This window comes from Triticum dicoccoides, chromosome 3A (genome assembly GCF_002162155.2).
Source record: "Triticum dicoccoides isolate Atlit2015 ecotype Zavitan chromosome 3A, WEW_v2.0, whole genome shotgun sequence".
Lineage (NCBI taxonomy): Eukaryota > Viridiplantae > Streptophyta > Magnoliopsida > Poales > Poaceae > Triticum > Triticum dicoccoides.
Genome location: NC_041384.1, coordinates 571,473,434 through 571,480,713, shown reverse-complemented (window position 1 = coordinate 571,480,713; position 7,280 = coordinate 571,473,434). Strand labels below are relative to the sequence as shown.

Here is a 7,280-nt window from a genome sequence, read left to right as displayed (position 1 = left end):
ACGTACTCTGACCGGTCCTTTATGGCCGAGGTACAAGAAATTTAGTGGCACACACTGAATTCTGTATCTCAACAACGCCTTTTGAAGGTCTTTCATGACATATGTAGAAACTTTAATGAGACACCCAAAGTCTACAAATGACACAAATGAGCTACCTCGATTTCTATGTTGGGCCATTCACGTCATGCTTAGGAGAACTTTAACGATTCACGCTTGAGATCGGGACTCTCCTCTCCTATGTTGATACTGTTCTCGGCAAGCGAAACGATATTTTTTTGAGTTCGCCAACGCACTTGAAATATGAACTTTGACATACTATGACCAGTCTTGTATTGATTAGGTAGGGCATATGTAGAAGAACTACAACAAGACACACCCAAGTCTAGTAATCACACACATAAGCAATCTCGGTTTCTATGTTGGGCCCTTCATGTAATGCATAGGAGAACTTCAATGATACATGCCCGAGATCGCGACTCTCTCTTCTATGTCGGTTCCATTCTTGACTAGGGAAAGGATATTATGTGAGTTGGCTATCACACCCAAAATATGGACTCTCATATAATATGACCGGTCTTTTATGGACTAGGTAGAAGAACTTTAGTGGCACACGCCGGATTCTAGATCTCAACGATGCCTTTTGAAGGTCTTTCATGGCATATGTAGAAGAACTTAATTGAGACAGCCCCAAGTCTACAAATCACACCAAGAAGTTGTAGGGCCCTTCATGTTATGCTTAGGAGAACTTTAACGATATACTCTAGAGATCTCCTCCCCTATGATGATACCGGTGTCGGCTAGTGAAAAGATATTTTTATAAGTTAGCTATCACACCTGAAATATGAACTTTGAAATACTATGACCGGTCTTTTATGGCCTAGGTAGAAGAACTTTAGTGGCACACACTGGAGTCTGGATCTCAGCAACGCCTTTTGAAGGAATTGCATGACATATGTAGAAGAACTACAATAAGACACACCCAAGTCTAGTAATCACACAAATAAGCAAGTTCGGTTTTTATGCCGGGTCCTTCATGTCATGGATAGGAGAACTTTAATGATACACGCCCGGCATCGGTACTCTCCTCTCCTATGTCGATTCCATTCTCGTCTAGAGGGAAGACATTATGTGAGTTGGCAATCGCACCCGAAATATGGACTCTCACATACCATGAATGGTCTTTTATGGCCTAGGTAGAAGAACTTTAGTGGCACACACCAGATTCTGGATCTCAACAACGTCTTTTGAAAGTCATTCATGGCATATGTAGAAGAACTTCAATGAGACACCCCCAAGCCTACTAATCACACAAAGAAGCAACCTTGATTTCTATGTCGAGCCCTTCACGTCAAGCTTAGGAGAACTTTAACGATATACTCTAGAGATCTCCTCCCCTATGATGTTATCGGTCTCGGTTAGCGAAAAGATATTTTTATAAGTTGGCTATCACACCTGAAATATGAACTTTGAAATACTATGACCAGTCTTTTATGGCCTAGGTAGAAGAACTTTAGTGGCACACACCGGAGTCTGATCTCAACAACGCCTTTTGAACGAATTGCATGACATATGTAGAAGAACTACAACAAGACTCTCCCAAGTCTAGTAATCACACAAATAAGCAAGTTCGCTTTTTATGTTGGGTCCTTCATGTCATGGATAGGGGAACTTTAATGATACACGTCTGGCATCGGTACTCTCCTCTCATATGTCGATTCCATTCTCGTCTAGAGGGAAGACATTATGTGAGTTGGCAATCGCACCCAAAATATGGACTCTCACATACCATCAATGGTCTTTTATGGCCTAGTTAGAAGAACTTTAGTGGCACACACCAGATTCTGGATCTCAACAACGTCTTTTGAAAGTCATTCATGGCATATGTAGAAGGACTTCAATGAGACACCCCCAAGCCTACTAATCACACAAAGAAGCAACCTTGATTTCTATGTCGGGCCCTTAACGTCAAGCTTAGGAGAACTTTAACAATACACTATAGAGATCGGGACTCCCCTCTCCTATGTTCATACCATTGTTGGCTAACGGAAAGTTTTTTTTTGAGTTAGCAATCGCATCCAAAATATGAACTTTGACATACTATGACCTGTCTTTTATGGATTAGGTAGAAGAACTTTAGTGGCACACACCGGAGTCTCGATCTCAACAACATTTTTGATGGCATATATAGAAGAACTGCAATGAGACACATCCAAGTCTATTAATCACACCAAGGAGCTACCTCGATTTATATGTTGGGCCCTTCACGTCATATATAGATGAAGCGAGTTTAAGTACGGTCCATATATAGATGAAAAATAATATGGGAACAATGACCGAAAAATTTCTAAGATAAGATGGGAGCAGACGACAGTAACCTCTGTCATGGTGATTAACTTGCCGAGAATAATGCATAACCGTAGTGTCTAGACATTGCGAGGAGTTCGAGTGGCTGCGAGCTAGCAGGAGAGACGAATCTAGCTTAGCGGTGAATGAAAGAGGAACGACAAGGACGAGAGCAGCGAGCACAAGATAGAGTAAAGTGTTGTAGATAGGGATGGCTAAAGTATGAGGTAAATACACCGATGGTGCTTGAACTTGCCATGGACGTTCATTTTAGTGTGTGAACTTGAAAAATACATAGAACTGGTTCTATAACTTGGCATGTACGTGCAAATACGGTTCAAATCTCATATGTATACATCCATGACGCTGATGAGGCGTTCCAACATGGCACGTGGCCCGCTGTCAGTGACTGGATGGCAGGAAAGTGGGCGTGTGGCCTAGTTTTTCAGGAAACCCCTGAAATTATTATTTTTCTTAGAAATAGGACCTTGGAGAAAAACAGCAGACATCTGTAGAATAAAAATTACAACTGTAGGGAGTTTGAACATGGGTACTGTTGTTACGATGCATGTGTGGCTAGCCAATCGACTACCAAACACTTGATGTTTGGAGGGATTGACACCCTTTATATACACTAGGCGGAACAACATAAATTAAAGAAGTTTAATCCATAAAAAATAGTGCCGGGTCTGTGATTCAAACATCCGGCCAAATGCTATATAGCAACCTTGGATACCACTCCAACCAAAAAGATCTCATGTTTCTAAAGTATAATTAATATTTATGACTGTATAACAAACATAATTTGAAATAATTTGAAAATTTACGTGTCATTTTAAAAAGTATCCAAGTGTTACTTAAAAACATAATCATACAATTTAAAATATTTATAAATTGTAACAAATTATATGAATCAAATATTATTCATGTAACGATCTGCAATCTGAGGGCGCACTAGAACACACAAACTTTTATATACTATATAAGCTTTTTAAAACAACACAATTTTTTTAAAGCATGAACACTTTTATGTACTACATGATTATTTTATTAAAAACATGGAAAATTTGAAACAAATACGAGAATTTATTTAAATATACGAAAATTTCTAAAATTACTTTAATATTTTATTAAAAATGAGAGCACTTTAGAATTATAAAATTATTTTCGTAAAGTATTTTTGTTATGTGTAGATATTTTATGAAATTATACAACTTTTCAAATATTTTTTTTTATAACACATGATTATAATTTACATGTTTTTGGAAATTTCTAAATGGAAAAAATGAACACGTTGAAAGTGGGTCGTGGTGTGGTTTGTTTTACCCACACGAGCACATTATGTTGTAAAGATAAATTTATCTTTTGTAACATTATGTTTCTTGGGTTGTATTCATATGTGGGGCCGCTATATAACCTTAGGATACATGTTCGAATAATTGACCCATTATTATTTTTGTTGGAATAAATTACTTTGTTTATGTCGATCAGCCTTATGGTATATAAAGTATTCAAACATTTACATGTGTATAAGGCCTTGTACAATGGAAGATGCTTAGGGGAGGTGCTTAGAGAAATAAACCGGTGTTTTTTAAGCACCGGTGCTTATTTGTACAAGATAAACGCTTAACTAAGCGTCTCTCCTATAGAAATAAGCACCGGTGCTTCAGAAAAACCCGGTTTATTTTTCTAAGCATCTCTCTAAGCACCTCCCATTGTATAAGGTCTAAATGTGATTAGCTCTACTGGTTAGCCACGCCTCATGCGAGCGATAGGTCGCGGGTTTGAACCCCCCCCCCCCCCACCCTACCATTCTTTTACAAATTTGTGTTGTTTCTCTCCTATTTGTAAGAAAAAAATATAATTCCAGGGTGTTTTTGAAAAGAAAATAAACAGGTCGCGCGCCCTCCTCACTGCCATCTGGTCGCTGACAGCGGGCCTAATGCCATTTTGGCTGCCACATCAGCATGGTGGATATATACATATGAGATGTGAACCGCATCCGCACGTCCATGTCAAGTTATGAAACCAGTTCCATGTATTTTGCAAGTTCAGACACTAAAGTGCACATTCATAGCAAGTTCAAGCACCAGTGGTGTAATTACCTCCTAAAGTATCGATCCGTGAAGTAGGGAAACTGTACCTCGCTTGCGTCGAACTTTCCGTCTTCAGTCAGAGAACTTTATATCGTCCAAACGATTACCAGATTGCGCTAAAAAATCAAACTGGTCCATGAAAACTGTCCACCCACCTTAATTAGTGTTGCGGCTCATTATTTGTGCATAACAGTTCTTAGCGATGTACTGTCACCTAAATGAGTGCATCGTGGGAAAAGGTAGCATGCGTCAGGCATGTGGTACCATGCGTACGACAGAGAGGAAGTAATATACATAGGACCTCCTAACAAAGGAATCTAGAGGACCTCGTATGTAATACGGCAGAAAATACGAGCTATAGAAATGCCCATGGCGGTAGAATCTCATGCATGGCTGACAATGAGTGGGCCTATGCGATTGGACAGCACGCAAGATGAAGGGTGAGGATACAAGTTATGCGCGCAATGTGTTAGGAAAAATCCACTGAGCTTTACATGTCCGTCCTCTGCTGCTCCGAGACAAAGTAGATGTAGGCATAGCCAAACAAAATAGCCGGCGGAACGCCTGTGCGAAGCAACAAGCTGCTAGCACCTGAAGCCATGGCCAATGGACACCGTGCTCCACTCGCGGCCTGCGTCTTTCTCATCTGCGCCTCCGCCGCAGCCACGGTCATCGTCGTCTACACCGCCTTCCTGGTCTCCCTAAACCCATGCACTTACTCTCTGCCCAGAGCGCTCATCACCGTCTCCGGCCTCGACCCGTACATCGTCTCATGCGCAGGCGACGCCGACACCGCCCCACTCTCCGACGGCAGCGGCGGCAAGAAGAAGATTGGCGGTCCTCTCGTGACCAGCCTGCACACGTGCGTCAAGGTGACGCTGCCACCGCACCCGATCCCGCCCTTCTAATGCTGCCCGCCGGCGCCCGCGTCGGAGCCGATCAACTTCACGCTCCCGGACCCGGCGGAGCCGCTGAGGGTCCGGCGGCCGATGCACGCCGTGGGGGCGGAGCACATGGCCAAGTACGAGCGCGCGATAGCTCTGATGAGGGCGCTGCCGCACAGCGACGCGCGCAGCCTCTACCAGCTGGCCAACGTCCACTGCGCCTACTGCACCGGCTCCTACCGCCAGACGGGGGACCCGGAGCTCAACATGCAGATCCACTTCTCGTGGTTCTTCCCGTTCCACCGCGCCTACCTCTACTTCTTCGAGCGCATCGCCGCGAGGCTGCTCGGGGAGCCCGGCTTCGCGCTGCCCTTCTGGGGCTGGGACGTGCCGGAGGGAATGCGGATGCCGGCGGAGTTCGCCAACTCGTCGTCGCCGCTGCACGACCCCGTGCGGAACCCGGCGCACGCGCCGCCTACGGTCGTCAACCTGGACTTCGCGCGCGTCGAGAACAACCTCACTGACGAGCAGCAGATCCAGCAGAACCTCAGGATCATGTACAAGCAGATGATCGGCAATGCGGCCCTGCCGTCCCTCTTCCACGGCCAGCTTTTCCGTGCCGGCCAGTCTGACAGGCCGGGCCCTGGGACAGTGGAAATGACCCCGCACAACACCATGCACACTTGGACCGGCGATCTGGCCTTCCACAACGTGGAGGACATGGGCACCTACTACTCCGCCGGCCGAGACCCGCTCTTCTACCCGCACCACAACAACGTCGACCGCCAGTGGGAGGCGTGGCGCGACGTCGGCGCCGCCCGCGGCTACCGTGGCCACGTCGACTTCACGGACCCTGACTGGCTCGACTCCTCCTTCGTCTTCTACGACGAGGAGGCCCGCCTGGTGCGGATCACCGTCCGCGACGTGCTCGACATCGACAAGCTCCGGTACAGGTTCGACGGCGTCGGCATGCCGTGGGCCGACGCACGCCCATCTCCTACTCCAAACGTGAACAGAGGTAAAGGCTCGTCGTCGTTGAAGTCCGTCAGGTTCCCGCTATCCCTTGACGCGGCGGTGACCGTGGAGGTAAGACGGCCGCGGGTGCTTCGAAGCCGGCGAGAGAAGGCGGTGCGGGAGGAGGTGCTGGTGGTGGAGGGCATCGAGACCGACGGCACGGAAATGGTCAAGTTCGACGTCTACGTGAACGCCATGGAGTACGAGAAGGTCGAGCCGAGCGGGCGGGAGCTGGCCGGGAGCTACCTGTGCTTGAGTCATCCCAGGATGGATGGCACAGGGAAGGGGACGAGGATAGAAACAAGCATGAGGGTGGCGTTGAACGAGCTCCTGGAAGATTTGGGTGCCGACAGAGACGAGAGTGTGACAGTGACATTGGTGCCTAGACATGGGAAGGTTAAGATCGGAGGCCTGAAAATTGTGTACATGATGGAGTGAGATTTATGTATTTATTTATTTATTGAATGTGTGAGATTTTTGTTTCGAGAAGATGATGGGGTAAGATTACACCACGAACAAGCTGCATACAGAAGTGTAGATTACTGTGCATGCATCCACCGCTTGTCGTTGCTTTGAGATCCATGCTATGTTTTCTGGTTTTCGGTAAAATTGCCTTGTTTGAAAGGATCTTTTTTTTCTTGTTTCGAAGTGTATAGTCATGTTTCATTGTTAGAAGAAATTAATTGATACGTGGTCATCACTACAGACATGAATTTTTGGAACATGGTGCCACGCGAGGATGAAATTTGAGCTGCCCATCTGTGCTATGAGATTAGCACTTAATATAGCGAATTAATGAACACGAAAATGATACAGTGGTTTAATTTGGTGAATACACGTCAGTGATACAAGAAGTACGTGGATTGAGTTATGCCTCAGTCAGTGGTCTGCGATTTAAATGCACATGTGACTGTTGTCAAGGTCTTAAATGTCATCAATTTGT

General features: G+C 45.5%; 1 pseudogene; it reads left to right on the top strand.

Moving 5' to 3' along the window:
- Nucleotides 1-5,038: 5,038 nt before the first annotated feature.
- Nucleotides 5,039-6,775, top strand: LOC119272181 (annotated as a pseudogene).
- Nucleotides 6,776-7,280: the final 505 nt, after the last annotated feature.